The 23617-nt window shown below is 45.4% G+C and overlaps 1 protein-coding gene across 5 annotated transcripts in view; it reads right to left on the bottom strand.

Moving 5' to 3' along the window:
• Window positions 1-23617, bottom strand: part of SYT16 (synaptotagmin 16) — a 110584-nt gene that overhangs the window by 68218 nt on the left and 18749 nt on the right. For 2 of the 5 annotated variants that reach the window (XM_083518508.1, XM_083518507.1), the window contains exon 1: window positions 5069-5519. The exons of 2 other annotated variants lie outside the window; for them this stretch is intronic. The gene's annotated coding sequence lies outside the window, so the exon portion shown is untranslated. Of the gene's footprint in view, window positions 1-2125; window positions 2497-5068; window positions 5520-23617 lie in introns of those variants that run through there. One more of the 5 variants, XM_083518510.1, reaches the window with a different exon arrangement.

Below are 23617 nucleotides of genomic sequence, written 5' to 3'. Positions count from 1 at the left end.
GCCGGCGTACAGCTTCCGGGTCATGTGGCCAGCATGACTAAGCCGCTTCTGGCGAACCAGAGCAGCGCACGGAAACGCTGTTTACCTTCCCACCGGAGCGGTACCTATTTATCTACTTGCACTTTGATGTGCTTTCAAACTGTTAGGTTGGCAGGAGCAGGGACCGAGCAACGGGAGCTCACCCCATTGCGGGGATTCGAACCGCCGACCTTCTGATCAGCAAGTCCTAGGCTCTGTGGTTTAACCCACAGCGCCAATCTGGACACAAAAGAAGTTGGCCAAAGCTGTTCGGTTTTGGAGCTGTTTTTTGTGAAATTCCCCAACATCTACGCTTCCGACAAGGGTTGCTGTACATCTGGATTTTCCTGGAAATTTAAGCGATTTCCGCCCAGGTGCTGTTTACGAGGGACGAATACAAGCTTGGTCCGGGAAATTCCAGACATGTGGCAACCCTACTTTAAAGAGGACTTAAACTGCAGAAATGTAAATTTAAGATATGCACCTGAATCGCAACCACAAAATACAGGTAGCGACCTTAGCTGTTTTTGCTGCACTGATCCAAGCATCAGTCTCAGACAACCTCTGTAGCCATCCCTCCATCCACTCCTGTCATTCTGTCCTTTCCCCAAAATTTAGATTGGACGTTGTAGCCTGGCAAACAGCTGACTGCAGTCTCATGAACCACATCATTCTGGAATTCTTCTTACCCCTCCCCCCCATAAGAGATATGTGAACATCTTTGTTACTATGGCAACACCCGGATGCAATATTTTGAGTCAATGAAGATGGTTTACATCACTGCTAGAATACTTCGCATCTGCAGTCATCTTCTAAAGAAAGCAAGTTCTTACTCCTCCCCTGAGATGTCTACAAAATCTAGCAGGCCCTTAAATCAGAAGTCAGAGGAACAGATACACCCTGATTTCACTCCCAAGAAGGACAATTCCAGCTATGGACTGAGGTGTAAGAGGAGCCAGAACTGTATGTAGCTTGAATTTCTTGCTCCCCTGAATTTTTAATTGAAGAATTAATAATAATTCAGGATTTTAAATGAAACCTGGGATTCAGCTATACAGCTGCAAATAAAAAGTTTTACGTGTGCTTTAAGTGCAATGCACAATGTGACACTAGATGGTGAAGGTGAGTGTTATGGAAAATTCAAGGTACCTTTCCAAATGCTTTTTTTAAAAAAGCATTTTCAAAGCAGTTTTTATATGTGACTAGATTCCACCCTGGAGTGAATTTGTATCCATGCATTCCACCACACACACACACACACACACACACACACACACACACACACACACACACAAGTTCTCCAGTTGAGCTCTTCTGGAAATAGGGACAATATATGCAAGAGCCCCATGGAAGTGGCAAAACAACACTGCAAATGGCAGTGGTGTACCTGAAGAAGCGTCTCCACCCCCATCGTTCAGCCCGGACACTGAAGTCCAGCGCCGAGGGCCTTCTGGAGGTTCCCTCACTGCGAGAAGCAAAGCTACAGGGAACCAGGCAGAGGGCCTTCTCGGTAGTGGCACCCGCCCTGTGGAACGCCCTCCCATCCGATGTCAAGGAAGTAAACAGCTCTCTGACTTTTAGAAGACACCTGAAGGCAGCCCTGTTTAGGGAAGTTTTTAATATGTAACGCTGTACTGTTTTTAACACTGATTGGGAGCCGCCGAGAGTGGCTGGGGAAACCCAGCCAGATGGGCGGGGTACAAATAATAAATTATTATTATTATTATTATTATTATTATTATTATTATTTAATGTTTGATGTTTTATCGTGTTTTTAATATTCTGTTGGGAGCTGCCCAGAGTGGCTGTGGAAATGCAGCTAGATGGATGAGGTATAGATATATTATTATTATTATTATTATTATTATTATTATTATTATTATTATTATCATTATCATCCTCATTATTATCATTATTATTATTATTATTATTATTATCATTATTATTATTTTGTGGTCTCTTCCAACTATACAGTTGTACAATTCTATTGCCTAAAACTCATATGATTCAATCAATAAAGATTTATTTAAGCAAGTGACAGCCCTGCTTATTGGCAATGCAGAACTGCAGTATTATTAAGTAGGAAAACGAGGACATCGTCTCCTACCTCAAAATAGGCCCTTCAGCTTCCGCACAACCCATAAGAGAAAGGTTTCCCGCTCTCCGTTCTTGCATCCCCCGTCCTCTCCTGCAACTCCGCTCAGTTTAGCCCTTCCATTTTAGATCCCCTGCGTGGCAATTTACTGTATCCAGAATTTGGCCCGCTGCCCCCTTTTCCAAGCCCTGGTCCAAAAGCTCCCCCATCAAACTGACTCCAGGTGATGTAGCTCTAAGCCCTTCCTCTCAAGGTTGAATGTGTTTCCTTGGCAACCGGCCTGACCTCCATTACTCCGGGGAGCAAAGATGCTCTGCCAAAGAGCTTTCCGTTTAATCAGCCCCTGTCCTTTTAACAGTAACAGGACTTCCCGTCCGCAGAGCAGGTTGCCCAGACAAAACAGGGGCCTCTCGCAGGTCTGGCCTGCGGCTATTTATCTGCCTCTGTTCGGGGCACACGCTTTTAAAATAAAATAAATAAACGGTTACGTAAAATGAGTAAGTAGGCCAAGATGTACTTAACGCTTGCCCTGAAGACACTCTTCCTGTCCTCTGTGTGTGTGAGTCCGTGTTTTGGCAGGGGTAGCTAATAGCTATTTCAGGATCTGCAGGCGGGGGGCGGGGGGAATTACGAGACTAACATGCACTCTCAGAACAGCGCCTGATCAGCAGATCAAGAGGCTTCTACTTAATTTTAAAGCTCTCTGCAGCTTCGGGCTGGGCACGCCTCTCTGGATTTGTGCCCCCAAAACCCAACTCTGCAACAGTTGGACTAACTTTAGAGTTTCTGCCATGTTCTGGGGGAAGAAAGTAATAGCAAACTAATAGTACTACTTTATTGCAGACCTGGAGTCCTGTGTGTAGTTCTGGGCACCAGAGTTTAGGAAGGACATTGAAAGGTTGGAAGGTGTGCAGAGGAGAGCGACCAAGATGATCAAGGGTCTGGAAACCAAGCCTGATGAGGGAATTGGGTGTGTTTAGCCTAGAAAAGGTGACAGCAGTCACAAAATTAAAATCTGACATCAAGAATCACAAAACAGAGAAACCAGTAGGAGAACACTTCAATCTCCCAGGACATTCTATACAAGATCTCAAAGTAGCTGTTTTACTACAAAGGAATTTCAGAAATAGACTGGAAAGAGAAGCTGCTGAATTGCAACTCATTACCAAACTTAAAACCATGGAGAGACCTGGTCTGAACAAAGACATTGGATTCTTATCTCATTATACATGACTAAGCCATTTTTCACCTTCTCACCCCTTGCCTTTTCCTGTAAGACCTATTGCAGTCGTTAAGAGTCGTCAACAGGCTCATCTCAGCTATCTGCCAATCTCCCATTCCCACCACCATTCTGAGTAATACCCCTCCCCACCTTCTCACTATATAGAAGGATCTGGCAACTTCTGTTTCAGTGTATCTGAAGAAGTGTGCATGCACACGAAAGCTTATACCAAGAACTAACTTAGTTGGTCTTTAAGGTGCTACTGGAAGGAATTTTTTTATTTTGACAAAATTAAAAGACACCTGCTTCTTAGGAGAAAAGCAATGACAAACCTAGACAGCATCTTAAAATGCACAGACATCACCTTGCCAACAAAGGTCCATTTAGTACAAGCTATGGTTTTCCCAGTAGTGATGTATGGAAGTGAGAGCTGGACCATAAAGAAGGCTGATCGCCGAAGAATGGATGCTTTTGAATTATGGGGCTGGAGGAGACTCTTGAGAGTCCCATGGACTGCAAGAAGATCGAACCTATCCATTCTGAAGGAAATCAGCCCTGAGTGCTCACTGGAAGGACAGATCCTGAAGCTGAGGCTCCAAGACTTTGGCCACCTCAGGAGAAGAGAAGACTCCCTGGAAAAGACCCTGATGTTGGGAAAGTTGGAGGGCAGAAGGAGAAGGGGACGACAGAGGACGAGATGGTTGGATAGTGTTCTCGAAGCTACCAGCATGAGTTTGACCAAACTGCAGGAAGCAGTGGAAGACAGGAGTGCCTGGCGTGCTCTGGTCCAGGGGGTCACGAAGAGTCGGACATGACTAAACGACTAAACAACAACAACATCCTAGAAAAGAGAAGACTGAGAGGTGGTGTAACAGCCGTCTTCAAATATCTAAAGGGGGGTCATGTGAAAGAGGGAACTAGCTTGTTTTCTGCTGCTCCAGAGGGTAGGACACAGACCAATGGCTTCAAGTTACAAGAAAGGAGATTCTGACTCAACTTCAGGAAGAAATTTCTGACAGAAAAAGCTGTTTGACAGTGGAATGGTCTCCCTCAGGAGGCGCTGGACTCTCCTTGCTTGAAGGTTTCTAAGCAGAAGTTGGACAGCCATCTACCATGGATGCTGAAGTTGAGATTCCTGCATTGCAAGGGGGTTGGACTAGATGACTCCTGGAGGTATCTCCTAACTCTACATGAGAAGACTGGAGAATGGAACGCAGGAGTGACAGACTGCGAGACACCATGGGGAACTGGCAGACCTAAATTTTGGGGGCCCTGAAGTTTGAGCTGTTAAGGGGGCCCCTTCACAACTAGCAACGAGGTCTGGGTAACCACTGTTATCTTCTTCAGTGAGGTTGTTCCATAACATTGATTGACAGTCACCAGTGTGAATAAAAAATTCCTACGCCTTATAGTTTTTTAAGTCATGTGACTCAAATTGGGTTTACGAAACCTGTTATTTCTAAGCAATGTAGACTAAAGTAGCTTCATTAGTTGCATAGTAAATCTAACCCTGTCATGGGGACCCTGTTCTCCTCACATAAACAGCAGCAGCAGATTTCTCAGCAAACCTTGGTATAATATTCTAACATGCAAAACTACAGAAACACATTCAAAACACAAGATTTGTTGGCAATGGAACTCAGAGAGAAAGAGAGAGAGGCAGAATGCATGGAAAAGTTCCCTTCTGTTCATGCCATTATTATGAAAGAAACATTTAGAGCAAAACAACTTACATAGTTTGCACTTCTGCTGAGTAGTAATTCAGAGGTCACCCATTACTTGCACCCACAAAGTAATCCCAGGTGTTTCTTTTGTATCATTTGCAGGTGGTGGATTCTGAGAATGCTGCAACTCTCAAAGAGATTCCAGGTTTCTCCCTTGCAGGACAGATTACTCAAGGTGGATTTTTATTTCTTATTATTGGAGCTGTTGGTGATTTAAGTCGGCTGGATGCGAGAAGGAAAAGTACTATGCCCCCGTGGTTTAGAAGGTAGGGAGTGGCAACTTCTCTCTAATGGGCTGTATTGTCCCAGGGAAAGGAGGAAGTTTACGGGTCTGTAAACATGTGAGTATCACCCAAGGAATGTTAGCCAAAGAGATTGCTGAGAAACCGGCTTAACTTGTTTCCGCTGCAACGCAATTAAGCTGCTTACACCTGTCTCCATCATTGGCACCATTCAAAAGGATACTGATTTGGGGCACCCAGCTGTTGGTGTATGAGCCAGGACCAAAATTGGTACCAAGTATGCTGAATAAGGTTCAATATGATCTCAAGACCTAAACTTCAGCATTTATTTACCTCATAAAATTTATACACCGCTTTTTTGTAATCAACCACAACAACCTCAAAGCGGTTTACATCAAATGCAATGGTAAAATCAAGGAAGATTTACAACCCTACTTTAAAACATACCAAATTTTAAATACTAAAAGAGATTAAAATGGCCTCAATTATGTTCCAGAGACAGTGCCGAAAGCCAAAATTGTGTATAGTCAAATCATATTGGGTTCAATGGTGGGTGGGATTGCAACAACAACAACAAAAATCCTGACCCCCATCCCCTTTGATGTGCTTTGATAGTTTATTGCCAAGTATACAAAACTGAATGTTCCCAAGTAAATTGTGAGTAAGTTGTGAGTTACCTGTGTGTACACAGGTACACACCTGTACACATTATTATACACATGTTGTTGTTGTTTAGTCGTTTAGTTGTGTCCAACACTTCGTGACCCCATGGACCAGAGCACGCCAGGCACTCCTGTCTTCCACTGCCTTCCACTGCCTCCCACACTGTCCAACCATCTCGTCCTCTGTTGTCCTCTTCTCCTTGTGCCCTCCATCTTTCCAAACATCAGGGTCTTTTCCAGGGAGTCTTCTCTTCTCATGAGGTGGCCAAAGTCTTGGAGCCTCAGCTTCACAATCTGTCCTTCCAGTGAGCACTCAGGGCTGATTTCCTTAAGAGTGGATAGGTTTGGTCTTCTTGCAGTCCATGGGACTCTCAGGAGTCTCCGCCAGCACCAGAATTCAAAAGCATCAATTCTTCGGCGATCAGCCTTCTTTATGGTCCAGCTCTCACTTCCATCCATCACTACTGGGAAAACCATAGCTTTAACTATATGGACCTTTGTTGGCAAGGTGATGTCTAATAATTAGTTGGACTTTAAGAAAAGCAGTACATAAACAGCTCAATGATAAGGTGGTCTTCCATGACACAAGGAGCTGTTGGGAGATGGGCAAAGCTTGACTGGTCTGGAACCATCAAATCCCCTGTCTAAATCCATTCAAAACAGATCCCCCCTCCATTCCCTGCTCAAAGAACTCATCACAGATACTGAGTCATGAGAGAGGGAGGTGGGGAAGCTGTGGCCCTACAGATGCCGTTGGACGACAACTCCCATCATCCCATGCTACTGGCCACGTTGGCTGGGAGGCCAAAGACATAGCCCCTCCATCACAACCTTTGGCAAAAGACATAACGCATCTCCTGTGGAACGCTGGCAGGCAGATTGGAGCATAGGTGCACAATTCACTGGGCCTTATCTGCTCAGTACTTCCCCGAGTGCCTCTATGCGCCCGAGGCATCCTGCAAGTTACGTTTTCAGTGGAGTTACTGTACACCATGGACAAAACGTTCCAAAGTAAATCAAAAAGCGCCTGGCTCTTTGAGGGCAGAGCTATGTGGCTCTCAGCCTCACAACGTGAGATTTATTCATTGCTGTGTGCAGTTAGATTTTTAAGAGTTAGATTTTTAACTGGCCTGATTTCTTCTGCTCCCACAAGCCCCTTCAAAAGCACACACAGAGAAGGCCCCTGGCACATTTGCTTTTAGGGAACTTCTGAGAGTTTTCTTACATTTCAGGCCACAGTATACACCTCGTTTAGTTGATTAGTCGTGTCCAACTCTTCATGACCCCATGGACCAGAGCACACCAGGCACTCCTGTCTTCCACTGCCTCCCGCAGTTTGGTCAAACTCATGCTGGTAGCTTCAAGAACACTGTCCAACCATCTCGTCCTCTGTTGTCCCCTTCTCCTTGTGCCCTCCATCTTTCCCAACAACAGAGTCTTTTCCAGGGAGTCTTCTCTTCTCATGAGGGGGCCAAAGTATTTGAGCCTCAGCTTTAAGATCTGTCCTTCCAGTAAGCACCTGTTGCTGGACCACAAACCAGATGAAAAAGAAAAACTGCCCCTCAGCTGCCCCGCCTCGCCCTATCCTGTTGTTTTGCCAGAACAAAGATGGCGGCCCTACACAACACACTTGCTCCCACAGGAGGCAGCGATGGCTGCCAACCTAGATCGCTTCAAAAAAAGGGGTTTGGCCAATTCATGGAGCAGACAGCTATCAGTGGCTACTAGATCTGATGGCTATGTTCTCCTTCCACAGCAATGCTTTTGAATCCCAGTTTCTGGAAACCACAGGAGGGGAAAGTGTTGCCAGTGTGGTGTAGTGGTTAAGAGTGGTAGTCTCGTAATCTGGGGAACCGGGTTCGCGTCTCTGCTCCTCCACATGCAGCTGCTGGGTGACCTTGGGCCAGTCACACTTCTGTTAAGTCTCTCAGCCCCACTCACCTCACAGAGTGTTTGTTGTGGGGGAGGAAGGGAAAGGAGAATGTTAGCCGCTTTGAGACTCCTTAAAGGGAGTGAAAGGCAGGATATCAAATCCAAACTCTTCTTCTTGTGCTCAGATGCTGCTCACAGGTTTCCCGCAGGCATCTGGTTGGCTCAGGTGAGAACAGGATGGTGGAGAAGGTGGGCCACTGGCCTGATTCAGGCTCTTCTCATGTTCATGATATAGTACAACAACATATGGAGGCCACAGCTTCCCTGCACACTCTGGTTTTTGTTTTTATTCAAACATTCTTGCTCTGCAAAGTGTGAATATGCTCTAATTAAGGCTTCGTATCTGGGTGATTCGGAAACTTCAACTAATCCAGCCTGGGAGTCTTTTTGGAACCACGGCTGTCCATGGAGGCGCAGGTCAATTCTGTGTCCAGGGCAGCTGTCTACCACCTCCATCTGGTACGCAGGCTGAGACCCTACCTGCCCGTGGACTGTCTCGCCAGAGTGGTGCATGCTCTAGTTATCTCCAGCTTGGACTACTGCAATGTGATGCATGTGGGGCTACCTTTGAAGGTGAGCCAGAAACTACAACTAATCCAGAATGCGGCAGCTAGACTGGTGACTGGGGGCGGCTGCCGAGATCACATAACACCGGTCTTGAAAGACCTACATTGGCTCCCAGTACGTTTCCGAGCACAATTCAAAGTGTTGGTGCTGACCTTTAAAGCCCTAAACAGCCTCAGTCCAGTATACCTGAAGGAGCGTCTCCACCCCCACCATTCTGCCCGGACACTGAGGTCCAGTGCCGAGGGCCTTCTGGCGGTTCCCTCACTGCGAGAAGCCAAGCTACAGAGAACCAAGCAGAGGGCCTTCTTGGTAGTGGCACCCGCCCTGTGGAAAGCCCTCCCACCAGATGTCAAAGAGAACAACAACTACCAGACTTTTAGAAGACATCTGAAGGCAGCCCTGTTTAGGGAAACTTTTAATGTTTGATGCATTACTGTATTTTAATATTTTGTTAAAAGCCGCTCCAAGTTGTTGTTGTTGTTGTTCAGAATGTGGCAGCTAGACTGGTGGCTGGGAGTGGCTGCCATGGCCATATAACACCGGCCCTAAAGAATCTCCACTGGCTCCCAGTATGTTGCCAGCACAATTCAAAGTGCTTGTGCTGACCTTTGAAGCCCTCAACAGCCTTGGACTCGGACAGGGCTATGACAAATTCTATGATTCTATACAGTGATACCTCGGGTTACAAACACTTTGGGTTACAAACACTTCAGGTTACAGACTCCGCTAATCCGGAAGTAGTACCTCGGGTTAAGAACTTTGCCCTAGGATGAGAACAGAAATCGTGCAGCGGCGGCACGGTGGAAGCAGGAGGCCCCATTAGCTAAAATAGTATGGTTTCAGGTTAAGAACGGATCTCTGGAATGAATTGCACAGTGTACAGTGGTACCTTAGGTTACAGACGCTTCAGGTTACAGACTCCGCTAACCCAGAAATAGTACCTTGGGTTAAGAACTTTGCTTCAGGGTGAGAACAGAAATTGCGTGGCGGCAGCAGGAGGCCCCATTAGCTAAAGTGGTACCTCAGGTTAAGAACGGACCTCTGGAACGAATTAAGTTCTTAACCTGAGGTACCACTGTATATGACTTGCTTGCTGGTTGGTTGGGGTTTTTGAAACCTTGCATGTTCACCGTGAGATCTGGCTGGTTTTCAAATTTCTAAAAGCGAGGAGAGATAGAAACGCAGCGGTTTACACGGCACACCTGCTTCTGCTGGCGGGAGGCCAGGCTGAGCCTTCGATACCTTTCAGAAGAAGGAACAGGAAATCAATCCACTAGATGTCCATTTAATCTCGCAGGGACACCTTGGCAACGGACCTTTTTATAGGGCTCTTCAAGGAGGGCGTGTTTGCCCTTCCTGCGCGAATCGCCGGCACATGCCATGAACCCGTGGAACTATAACCACTCCGTTGAAAGGGAAGCAAGGAGACGGCGTTGCCGGGGTAACCGCCCCCTCTGCGATTCTCCGGTGAAAAGATGTTTGGTTGGGTTTTATTTTATTTTTTAATGACAGAAACGGCGCAAAGGTTTCTGAGAGGATCGTTGCCACAGGGAGGGAGTTCTGAAGAGGAATTAGCAGCTTGACATTTCGCAGGAGCAAAGAATAGAAGCTGATTTTTTTCATTGTATTTTTTTCTTTTTTGCAGTTTAGTTAATGGTTGACAAGTCAGAGTTGAGTAAAGAAACCACAAATGTACTAGGTTTCAACCAGCCCTGCTAGAAGCACCGTAGCGGAAGTGGAAATCAAAGTGTATAAGCACAGCCCTGTGCAAGCGTTTTGCTGTTCCTAACCTGCTGGATGAGGACTTCCAAGAGTCCTCAAGCCTGATTATCTGGAAGTCACATTAATGGAAGTTGACTGTTTCTCCCTAGCTATTTTTCTCCCTGTTATGAGAATTATAAGATCTAAGATATAAAATAAATGTTCATAAATGTACCAGGCAAACACATAAACATATAAACCACGTGTCTGAGACAGTACAGTGGTACCTCGGGTTAAGTACTTAATTCGTTCCGGAGGTCCGTTCTTAACCTGAAACTGTTCTTAACCTAAAGCACCACTTTAGCTAATGGGGCCTCCCACTGCTGCCGCCACGCCACTTCCGCGTGATTTCTGTTCTCATCCTGAAGCAAAGTTCTTAACCCGAGATACTATTTCTGGGTTAGCAGAGTCTGTAACCTGAAGCATATGTAACCTGAAGCGTATGTAACCCGAGGTACCACTGTACAGGAAAACAGTCCTAAAGCCATTTTGACTCTTTCAGTGACCTCAAATATTCCTCTGCAGTTTGGATGGAAATGGGAAAATTATTTATTTATTTATTTATTTATTTATTTATTTATTTATACCCCGCCCATCTGGCTGGACTTCCCCAGCCACTCTGGGCGGCTTCCAACAAAATATTAAAATACAGTAATGCATCAAACATTAAAAGCTTCCCTAAAAGCCTCCCCATTGTCTCTGTGCTCACAAATCCTGCCTTAAGGGCACATTTGTGTAGGAATAGGGTGAGCCTGTGACCTGGACTCAGGAATTAAGTACCGTATTTTTCGCTCTATAACACGCACCCGACCATAACACGCACGTAGTTTTTAGAGGAGGAAAATCCGTAGGCATGCCACCCGTAGGCATTTCCTCCATAACACGCACAGACATTTCCCCTTACTTTCTAGGAGGAAAAAAGTGAGTGTTATGGTGCAAAAAATACGGTATTTATCATCACAAAAGAATGGCCAGGCTGTCCAGGTAAACCCATGAACAAGTTTCCTGCCAGACAGGATTATGCTGGAGACCGCCCCTTCTGTGATGTATGTATGATGTTTTGGGGGGTGGTCTTGAGCTACAGGGTGGCAATTCCAAAAGTCTATATAAGGGCTTGTAGATGCTTGTATGCATTACTGTGTGTTTACATTTGATTGGTTGGTAACTGAATTCTAGAGAGTTCACATGTGATTGGCTAATGTCAGGAGGTATCTCGTGAAGGAGAGACTCCATTTTATGTGCAGCAAGATGACTGCGTGTTAGAATCCACTGTGAACACTGCTAAGTTGAATCGAGTGCGGGAGCGCTTCTTCTCTGCTTGGAAGAAAGAGAGCTAAGCTGCAGAAGAAGGTGAAAGCGGGAATCTCCCATAGGAGCTGCAAGGCATAACCTTAACAGTAATACAGAAGGCTGAAAGTGCTGAGTTCTGGAAAGGGAGGAAAATACAGTTGTTTGGAAGTTAGAAGAAGAGACTAAGCCCAGGCTTGGAGAAGCATGCAACTGAAAATATTATGTTTCAATACATCTATAAGTTTCTGCAAGTAAAGTTTTGAATGTTAAAAGTCTGGATATTAGCTTAATTTCCAAAGAAGGGTGTCTGCTTTTTTTCCTTGTTACCCTTGTGCTGAACACATTGTACTGCATCAATGGAAAAGATTATTAGAAAGTGGATTTTGTGAACACTTGTGGCCACTAAGCCTAGAAGGGTAAACACTCCCCCCATCTATTATGCAATGGCCTGAAGACCTCAGAGCCCCTGCTGCGTTCTATCATGTTTCATACAAACATTAATCTCACATAGATACCTATCTGGACGGCTTAGGTTGACTTGCATTTTAAATTTACAATGGATGTACTAATGTTTATTGTATCCTTAAGGTGAGCTGGTGTCGTTTGGGGGCTTTCTTTGGTTTTTCTCTCCTTCGCATTTTCTCCTCTTTCTGGTTTTTTTTCCCTTCTTTGTTAAGTTTGCCAGGAATCTTTTTTTAAGGGATTGTCACCAGCGCTGAGGTGAAATGGTGTGACTTTCGTAAACGTTTTATATTGCTCGACAAAATGTACACACACCCCACACACACCTTTTAAGAGAGCTAGGGATAGCGGGGTAGGGATATTCGCAACAAGTCTCCCGTTATTTCACTGAGAGCATGTACTCTGACCTCAACCCTGGAATGGGTTTGTGACATCGCTGTGCAGCCAAGCTGAGGAGCAGGTGAGGGAGCATAGCTGTCAACTGTCCCTTATTTGGCAGGAAACTCCCTTATCCCAGCGCTGTGTCCCGCTGCTGTCCCTTACTGATGATGTCCCTTAAATTTCCCTGGTTTCAAAGGAAGCAGCTCCTCTCCCTCCCTGCCGACCAGGGAGGAGGGAGGCTCCAACTGGGTTGCTTGGCTGCATTGCACACCCAGTTGTCTAAGAACAACTGGGGGGTGGAGCTTGCATGCCTTGTGCCTATCAAATTGGCCACGTTGCCTGGGGACTCGCCTTTGCTCAGCGCTTCCCAGCGGAGAGGTGACAGTGGTTTTCCTTGCTGCATCCCCTTTGCTGGGTTGCTGCGCTGTGGGAACCACCGCTTGAGGCTTCGTTTGGCTGCTGGCTGGGCTTTCTGCCTTTGGCTCGGAGGGGCTCAGAAGTTGAACCTCCCTGTGCTCTGAAAATCCCTTATTTTGGCTGCTAATCCCTTATTTTTGAGGCTACTGGTCCCTTATTTTCAAATCTGTAAGTTGACAGCTATGCCTCTGAGGGAGTTTGGTATTTTCGGGCCTGGAGAAGAGAAAGCTGAGAGGTATCTGAAGCTGTCACACGGAAGATGCAACAAGATGCAGCTTTGGAGGGTAGGACCTGAACCAGTGGATTCAAATCGCAAGAAAGGAGATCCCAAGTAAACATCAGAAAGAACTTTCTGGTGGTAAGAGCCGTTTGACAGTGGAACAGACTCCGTCAGAAGATTGTGAGCTCTCCTTCAGTGGAGGGTTATGCAAAAGCAGCAAAAAAAATAGGTTAATGCTATTCTAAGCTGCACCAATGGAAGTATAGTGTCCAGGTCAAGGGAAGTCATAGTCCCACTCTATTCCGCCTTGGTCAGACCACACCTGGAATTCTGGATCCAGTTCTGGGCGCCACAATTTAAGAAGGATGTTGGCAAGTTGGAATGTGTGCAGAGGAGGGCAACCAAGATGATCAAGGGTCTGGAAACCAAGCCATATGAGGAACGGTTGAAGGAGCTGGGTATGTTTAGCCCAGAAAAGAGGAGACTGAAAGGAGATGTGATAGCCATCTTCAGATATCTCAAGGGCAGCTCTATGGAGCATGGTGCAAGGTTGTTTCTCCTGCTCTGGAGGGTAGCACTCGAACCCATGGCTTCAAGTTACAAGAAAGGAGATTCCAACTAAGCATCAGGAAGAACTTTCTGACCCTAAGAGATGTTCGGTAGTGGAGCTGTCTCCTTCAGAAGGTGGTGGACTCTCCTTCCTTGGAGGTTTTTAAGCAGAGGTTGGATGGTCCATCTGTCTTGGGTGCTTTAGTTGAGATTCCTGCATTGGACTAGATGACCCCTGAGGGCCCTTCCAACCCTACAATTCTATGAAAATGCAATGGCACCAACTCCTTCATGGTGTGTTTACAATTAGCTGGGGACCTACGCCCACCCCACCCCCAGATGTCTCTAGACTCCAGCTCCCATCTGTTGCACCCGCCTGTGGCCAAGGTTCAGGGATGATGGAAGCTGTACTTTGGGGTCTGAAGCAAAACGTGTTAAGGCAAAGAGGCATTTGCCTATATGAACCCTCTGTTGCTGGATGAGACTTCCTCAGGCATTGCCCACATACTTTGGGGGATATAGGAACGTACAGTCCAATGGGTGGTCCAAGGGCCGTTTTAAAGAGTTGTTTTTCTTAGAAGATGCTTCTGCCAGTTTAATAAATGCCCTGATGGGGCAAAAGAGACAGCATGAGCAGGTAGCATCATAGAACCATAGAATTCAAAGGGACTCCAAAGGTCATCCAGCCCAGCCCCTGCAATGCGGGTAGCAAGCGAGCAGTCGCCTAAATAAAAACGATAAAAGGAAAATGAGATTCCAAGGCAGAGAAGAGCTTCAGACCTCGCCCTGCTCTCATCCACAACTCAGATCAGCTGATACTTTCATAAGCGATCAATGGCAATTGCGGGTGAGTCACACTAAGCCTATTAAGCCCTAAATCGTGCATTCATTTTTAATGCTCAAGCATGTGCTTTAATGAGTGCAGGAGAATCTTCCCCCTGCTTCCAGCTAATCACCACCATTCACATAAGGGCTGTCTCTCCTTGCTTAAAATGTCGCAATGTATTCCTCCAGCTGGGACGCGCGCGGGTGGCGCTGTGGGTTAAACCACAGAGACTAGGACTTGCCAATCAGAAGGTCGGTGTTTCGAATCCCCGCGACGGGGTGAGCTCCCATTGTTCGGTCCCTGCTCCTGCCAACCTAGCAGTTCAAAAGCACATCAAACTGCAAGTAGATAAATAGGTACCGCTCCGGCGGGAAGGTAAACGGCATTTCCGTGTGCCGCAACCCCAGAGTTGGTCATGACTGGACCTAATGGTCAGAGGTCCCTTTACCTTTATTCCTCTAGCTAAAATGTGGCTCCCAGAACTGGACACAGGATTCCAGGTGGGGTCTGACCAAGGCAGAATAGAGCAATAGACTATGACTTCCTTTGATCTGGTTACTAGACTTCTGCTGATGCAGCCTAGAATGGCATTAGCCTTTTTTGCTGCTGCATCACACGGATATCTAGGCAACAGGATGACCATACACATACGTAATAGACAATCTTTATAGAATTCCTTCAAACCATAACAAGTACAAAATGAAATCTGTAGTCTCAAATTCTCCGAAAGTCTTTAAATGAAGCGAGGTAGAATTCTACGAAACAGTAGTCAGTATCCGGAATCACTGTTCAGTGTTTGACATCATATTTGCTGAATACACAAAGCTTCACATCTTGTCTTTCATCGTACAAGGTTTGGTACCTCGCTCCATTTGAAGATTTCCAGAGACTTTGAGACTACAGATTTCATTTTGTACTTGTTATGGTTTGAAGGAATTCTATAAAGATTGTCTCTTACGTATGTATATGGTCAACGTGTTGCCTAGATATTGCTGACGTTCTCTTTGCAACACATGGGTATGTTTGGTTACTTACACATCACACTGATAGCCTTGCAGTGAAGGGCTGGGCCTGGGGGGAAGAACATCTATCTACCTTGCATGCAGAAGATCCCGGGTTCCATCACCAGCTGCACACCCCCTGCCCGAGACCCCCTGCCACTCCTTGTAGACCAGGGGTAGACAAACCTTTTTATAACTGCCATCCACTAATGCATCTTTCTTGATGGTAAAATTTCCTTACCGCCCACCAGTGCTCGATGGAAGGTGGATTCAGCTTGTGCCGTAGAAACCTCTACCGCCCACCTAGAATCCTGAAACGCCCACTAGTGGGCAGTAGGGACCAGATTGACAACCCCTGATGCTAGATAACTCCATTCAGCAGAAGGCGGCTTCCTATGAAACAGATGAAATGAAGGGCAAGCTTTTGTCAGTTCACCATAGAATTGCAGAGTTGGAAGGGATCATTTAGTCCAGGGGTCAGCAAACTTTTTCAGCAGGGGGCCAGTCCACTGTCCCTCAGACCTGGGGGGGGCAGACTATATTTGGGGTGGGGGAATGAACAAATTCCTGTTGTTGTTTAGTCGTTTAGTCGTGTCTGAATCTTCGTGACCCACTGGACCAGAGCACGCCAGGCACTCCTGTCTTCCACTGCCTCCCGCAGTTTGGTCAAACTCATGCTGGTAGCTTCGAGAACACTGTCCAACCATCTTGTCCTCTGTCGTCCCCTTCTCCTTGTGCCCTCCATCTTTCCCAACATCAGGGTCTTTTCCAGGGAGTCTTCTCTTCTCATGAGGTGGCCAAAGTATTGGAGCCTCAGCTTCACGATCTGTCCTTCCAGTGAGCACTCAGGGCTGATTTCCTTCAGAATAGAGAACAAATTCCTATGCCCCACAAATAACCCCGAGATGCATTTTAAATAAAAGCACACATTCTACTCATGTAAAAGCACGCTGATTCCCGGACCGTCTGCAGGCCGGATTTAGAAGGCGATTGGGCTGGATCCGGACCCCGGGCCTTAGTTTGCCTGCCCATGATTTAGTCCAACCCTACACAATGCAGGAATATGTAGCTGTCCCATACGGGGTTTGAACCTGCAACCTTGGTGTTACTAGCACCACGCTCTAACCAGTTGAGCTATCCAGGTTTCTTACTCTCCCCACTCTCTTCTGAAATGATCAAGGGCAGAGGAAATGCTTGTCACTTTCAAGGACTGCCAAACCACAGCGGTCTCCAAACTTTTTTGACCCCCACAAAACCACTTGAAAACCGCTGGTGGTCCTTGGCAGAGCACTGGGTGATTTCTCTGCCTGCTGCAGCAACTGTGGTGGATGCTGAACCAATTTCAGCTGCACTTTTATTCCTTCTTTTTATTCCTAGGACCCTCGTACCTACGGGACTGCCTCTCCCGGTATGCCCTGTGGAGGACCTTAAGGTACCATCAACACCCTAAAGGTCCCGGGCCCTAAGGAAGTCAGATTAACCTCAACCAGAGCCAGGGCCTTTTCAACACTGGCCCCGGCCTGGTGGAACGCTCTGCCTCATGAGACCAGGGCCCTGCAGGATCTGATTTCTGTGAGACAGTTGTTCCACCTGGCCTTTGGCTTGGAATCAACTTGATCCCCTCCCCCTTTCCTTTTTCCTTCTGCGGTGGAACTCCTATTTGGGGACTTCCCTGGCTTTTTCTGGCCCACATAGGACCAGTCTGGATAGTTGGCCTTGGTGAAGATTTGACGTTCTCATCCCCAAAAAGTTTTTGATTTGAGTTTCTACTGAAATGAGGCTGCATTTTAATGTCGTACTTTAATCTTGTTTCCAAGTTGTATTTTAATCAATTGTTTAAAATACAAGAGCCAGTGTGGTGTAGTGGTTAAGAGCGGTAGTCACGTAATCTGGGGAACCGGGTTCGCTTCCCCGCTCCTCCACATGCAGCTGCTGGGTGACCTTGGGCCAGTCACACTTCTGTGAAGTCTCTCAGCCCCACTCACCTCACAGAGTGTTTGTTGTGGGGGAGGAAGGGAAAGGAGATTGTTAGCCACTTTGAGACTCCTGAAGGGGAGTGAAAGGCGGGATATCAAATCCAAACTCTTCTTCTTCTTATACCTAGTGTTAGCCGCCCTGAGCCCGGTCTGGGCTGGGGAGGGCAGGGTATAAATAAAATTTATTATTATTATATTATTAATAATATATATATTTTTATACGCATTGTGTTTTACTGTATTGCCATTTCAATTCACGGAATCGTAGAACTGTAGAGTTGGCTTGAACCACCGACCTTCTGGTTGGCAGCCACGCGCACTGAACAATTCTGCCACAGATTTCAAATTGCAATGCGATAAAATGCAAGAGAGGGTGCAAAAGGAGCTGTTACAGATGCAATTTTTAAAAAGACCTTGAGGGCGCCCCCCCCCTCACTTCCTGTAGCTCTGGGTCAAAGAACTCCCCCCCCTCCTTTCTCTTAAACCTTCAGCGAGCATTAGGCTGTTGAGTCCATTTAATGTTGTGCTTGGGGCTTTCCAGGGCTGCTGCAGTCAGACGGTCTTCCTTTCCAGCAACGCAAAGTGGTTGTTTTGCCGCTTCCAATCAATGCAAAGATGCTTATGCTGGGAACGTAAAGCCTTTTGCTGCTGCAGAGGGAGACAATTGCTGTCAGCAAGGAACTCGCCCGCAATTGCCGGCATCGTGGGATTATTCATTTATTCTTCAATATCCTTGCAATTTACGGGAAGGGCCAGGCGGCCTTGACCAGACAGGCTGCTACGCCGTAACCTCCAAATGCATCAAGGCAGGAGGTCTAGGATCCCTGGAGGACCAGGAGTAAAGTGCCTCGATTCCTGCTGACTGCCTTCCAAATCTGTTCAGTACAAAACAGTGCCGTATAGAGAGTCTAATATCAAATCACCCACCGTTCTGGTTTCAGAAGGCTCGGAAAAGAAGGGCTGCATCCCCCTCTAGTGGCACGATTGTGTAACTTGCCAGAGTTTAAAAAAATCTAAATTCTGCCATTCAGGGATTATTCATTACTATTAAATAAAATGAAATTAATTTTATTTATACCCCACCCTCCCCAGCCAGAGCCAGGCTCAGGGTGGCTAACAACAGTAAAAATTACAGTAAAAACATAATACGGGGAGAAACCCAATTTAAAATACAGGTTAAAAGGCAATTTAAAATACAGCCTCATTTTAAAAGTATCAAAACCATAAGGGGAGGGAAACATATTATTATTATTATTATTATTATTATTATTATTATTATTATTATCTGCATTTTTGCACTTAGATAAATCTCAGAGCAACTTACAACATAAAGAAACAGAACTAAGAAAGTCCTATTTTCAGATGTAGCAGCAACAAGTAACAGAATCGAAAACATAATTTAAAGGAGCAAGCCCTACCCACCCTGCTTAAAGGATGAGCTCCAAAGGCCACTGTCATAACTACCATAAAATCATAGAATCTGTAGAGTTGGAAGGGACCGCGAGGGTCATCTAGTCCAACCCCCTGCTAGTTAAACCCTGGGATTAAGGGTCTCATGCTCTACCGACCAAGCTATTCAAGCTGCTCTTCTCAATTAAAAACTGAAAGCCTGGGGGGGAAGTAAAGATGAGCCTAAAAACAAGAGATTCCAGGTGTGTTTCCTTGTTGAGAGCGTTTCAAAAACTGGGAGCCACCACTGATAAGGCCTCTTCTCGTGTCTGCACCCCACTTATAGACGGCATGCAATTTAGGGCCTCGGATGGTGAATACAGTGATTTGGGTCAGTTTCTGTGGGGAGTGGCAGTCTTTGGGTGTGCTGAGCCACAGAAAACTTTGAGCTGAGCACTTTGAATTGAACACAGAAACTAGCTGGTTAAGTTTTGGCTTTCCAGACGCACATGTGTAGTCGGGGGGGGCAGCTGCCCCCCCCATCAAGCCAATAAATAAAAATACTTAACTAAAAGTAGAACAAATCAGAATATTTGAAACTGAAACGCTCGCTGAGGTCACTCGGACGATGTTGCAAAAAGCTTTCAGCAAATCCAAGGAAACTTGCTTTAGTTTAGATTTTTTTTATTTAAAAAAAAAAGATGGAAAAAGGCGTGTTCTTTGTAATTTTGCAAAATATACTTGATAACCGTATGAAAGGCACTCCCTGGTGTTCATGTTTTATTGAGCTTCCTAGTTTTCAAATACAGTGGTGCCTCACAAGACGAAATTAATTCATTCCGCGAGTTTTGTCGCCTTGCGATTTTTTTCGTCTTGCGAAGCACGGTGTCGGGAAAGTTTTGGAAAAGCTTCAAAAATCACCAAAGTCTTTAAAAACCTCAAAAAAGGCTACCACACCGCGTTCTATGAGTTGTTCCTCGAAGTCAAGTCGCAACTGTATTAACGGTGTTAAGAAAAAGGAAACAAATTTGCAAGACGTTTCCGTCTTGCAAAGCAAGCCCATAGGGAAACTCGTCTTGCGAAGCAGCTCAAAAAACTAAAAACCCTTTCGTCTAGCGAGTTTTTCGTCTTGCGAGGCATTCGTCTTGCGGGGCACCACTGTAAGTTCCATATAGTTAAAGCTATGGTTTTCCCAGTAATGATGTATGGAAGTGAGAGCTGGACCATAAAGAAGGCTGATCGCCGAAGAATTGATGCTTTTGAATTATGGTGCTGGAGGAGACTCTTGAGAGTCCCATGGACTGCAAAAAGATCAAACCGATCCATTCTGAAGGAAATCAGCCCTGAGTGCTCACTGGAAGGACAGATCCTGAAGCTGAGGCTCCAATACTTTGGCCACCTCATGAGAAGAGAAGACTCCATGGAAAAGACCCTGATGTTGGGAAAGATGGAGGGCACAAGGAGAAGGGGACGACAGAGGACGAGATGGTTGGACAGTGTTCTCGAAGCTACAAACATGAGTTTGACCAAACTGCGGGAGGCAGTGGAAGACAGGAGTGCCTGGCATGCTCTGGTCCATGGGGTCACGAAGAGTCGGACACGACTAAATGACTAAACAACAACAACAAAGTTTTCAGATGGCTGAGGATTTTGACAGATTCTTTTTCTGAGCACTAACTGTTGTGGAGACACTTCGTTCCAAGTCTGCTAGACAGAGCCAGACAGAGGATGATAGGTGCTTGCCCTGCTCCCCAACACGATTACACAAATCCTGACTACTTCCATGCGCAAACGCTGCTGGACTCTTCTCTGGGCGAAACATACTCAGCTCCCACAATCATTCCTTATACATTTCGGCTTTCCAAGGCCCTCCATCATCTGAGCTACATCATCTGGGCACACATTCCAGGCTGCCTGACCTCTCAGAAGCTGCAGGTGCCCCTGGAGATTAATAACCCACCTTCCATCAAACATTTGCAATTGCAATCTTGCAACCCTCCCGACAGGAGAGCAAACAAACTGATACTTGCGAGGTTCTTTTTACTCCAAAAAACTGGCTTGCGCTAGAATTGAATGGATTAAGGATGAAGGACAAAAATAATTTCTACTCAACAGAGACAGATGGGTGCGGGGTTTCAAAATCTGTTCTCTTTGCACACAGAAGGGCGGTGTTGGGATCTGAAAAGCCCCATGCAGAGGGTGTGGAATACTCACAGATAGCTAGGGGTTGCAATTCGATTCCATTTGCATTTATTTTATTTTATTTGAAATTATTTTTATTTGATTTTACAAGTGTAGTATGATAACCATTCGAAATACATATCCATAGTTAGAGATTTCTCATAATCTCTCGACTTCCCGACTTCCCCTCCACAGGTCCTATTGCCAGACTTTTCTACTGCATATTACTTCATAATCCATATTTTATATCTCTCCATGTTGTCCATAGTATCTGCTACATTACTAGTGTGATTGGAACCCTGCTAATGTTTTCATCTGCTTACAGCGGTCTCCTAGATAAATTATAAATTTTTCCCATTCTTTATTAAAAGCTTTTGTCATCTTGGTTCCTGAGCTTTCCGGTCAGTTTTGCCATTTCGGCGTACTCCAACAGCTTGATTTGCCATTCCTCTCTGGTAGGGACTCCTATAGGGTTTTTTAATAGCGTTTTTTAATACCTGTGTAGATCCAGCCCTGGACTAATAACATCCTTGCAGCTGTTGTCGCTGATTCCATTTGCATCTGTCAAACATGGACTTTTCGAAACGATGTGCAAACCGTACCACAACCATCCTTTGAAATCTTCATGGATGATGCTTACTTTTTTCCCTAAACTAAAATGTGCCCGCTGGTTGTCACCAATGGAAGCAAAAGCTCAGAAAAGGCTCAATATGGAGGCCAAATGGCCGACATATTGGGAAATTTTGGAACAAGAAGGAGACAAATTGAAATTGCAGAGTTTCGAAAAATTAAAAAACAAAGTGAGAGATTGGCTTCATTATTATCAGATAATGGAGGCATATAATTTGGACAAGAAAATCGGCTTCCAGGTGGAAAAGTCAAAATTAGAAACAGAACTGTTAGAACCCAAAACTAAGAATCTGTCAAGAATGTATAACTTGCTGTTGAAATGGAATACTCAGGATGAAACGGTGAAATCTGCTATGATTAAATGGGCACAAGACATCGGTCATAACATTATGTTTGCTGACTGGGAACAGTTATGGACCACAGGTATGAAGTTTACGGCATGTAATGCCTTAAGAGAGAATATTATGAAAATGATATACAGGTGGTACATGACCCCAGTCAAGCTTGCAAAAATCTATCATTTGCCCGATAACAAATGTTGGAAATGTAAAGAAACGGAAGGTACATTCTTTCACCTTTGGTGGACGTGCCCAAAGATTAAGGCTTTCTGGGAAATGATACATAATGAACTGAAAAAGGTATTTAAATATACCTTCCTGAAGAAACCAGAGGCCTTTCTCCTGGGCATTGTCGGCCAATTGGTGCCAAAGAAGGACAGAACTTTTTTTATGTATGCTACAACAGCAGCAAGAATACTCATTGCAAAGTACTGGAAGACACAAGATTTACCCACTCTGGAAGAATGGCTGATGAAGGTGATCGACTACATGGAATTGGCAGAAATGACTGGCAGAATCCGAGACCAGGGAGAAGAGATGGTGAAAGAAGACTGGAAGAAATTTAAAGACTATTTACAGAAATATTGTAAAATTAATTAATGTTAGAAGGATGTTGGATAGAAACTAAGGGGTTTCCAGCTGTAATGCTTTAGGAGATACGAAAAAAAAAAGTTTATAAATGGGCAAAAGCTTAATGGTAAGGATTTGCTGAACTAACAAATTGAAGTGGAATACAAAGAAGGGAGGTATGAGGAGGTCTGGGGAAATAAGTGTAAGGAAGATATGTTATGGAAAATTATTTGTTTTTTAACTGTTTTTATGTTGTATTTTGTATTTTGTTTCTTTTTATTTTTTAATTTTTTTCATTGGTATATTTTAAAAAACTTTAATAAATATCTTTTGAAAAAAATAAAATAAAATGTGCCCGCTGGTTTTCCTGCTAACATATTTGAAACCTGCTTTTGCAAACTGAGTTCAGTCTCTGGTTGCATCAGGTCATTGTCAAGTGTCCCTTATTTGGCGGGACAGTCCCTTATCCCAGCGCCATGTCCCGCTGCTGTCCCTTATTGATGGATGTCCCTTAAATGTCCCTTAAATGATGTCCCCTAAATTTCAAAGGAAGCAGCTCCTCTCCCTCCCTCCCTGCCGGCCAGGGAGGAGGGAGGCTCCAACTGTGTTGCTTGGCTGTGTTGCTCACCCAATAAGAAGTCTAAGAACGAATGGGGGGTGGAGCTTGCATGCCTTGTGCCGATCAAATCGGCTGCATTGCCTGGGGACTCGCCTTTGCTTAGGGCTTCCCAGCGGAGAGGTAACGGTGGTTTTCCTTAAGGCTTGAGGTTTCGTTTGGCTGCTGGCTGGGCTATCTGCCTTTGGCTTGGAGGGGCTCAGAAGATAAACATACCTGTGCTTGGAAAATCCCTTATTTTGGCTGCTGATCCCTTATTTTCAAGGCTGCTGGTCCCTTATTTTCAAATCTGTGACAGCTATGCACAGCCCTCACCCACAACTGGGGCAAATTAAGGGCCTCACCTCTACCACTGATCTGCACCCGGTTCCAGCTGATGGAACTCATAGCACTAGCAAAACATCATAGCTTGCTTTGCTTCTAAGTAAACATGGTTCGGATTGCACCGCTCATTTGCATACCGCACAATGGAAAAAATTAAGGCTATAAATATCAGAAGCTGCCGGAGTGGACAAATGTGAAATAATTACAGCTCCCAAAGTCACAAA

The sequence above is a fragment of the Podarcis liolepis genome (assembly GCF_965112155.1).
Source record: "Podarcis liolepis genome assembly, chromosome: 1".
NCBI lineage: Eukaryota > Metazoa > Chordata > Lepidosauria > Squamata > Lacertidae > Podarcis > Podarcis liolepis.
This window is presented reverse-complemented; position numbering and strand designations above follow the sequence as displayed.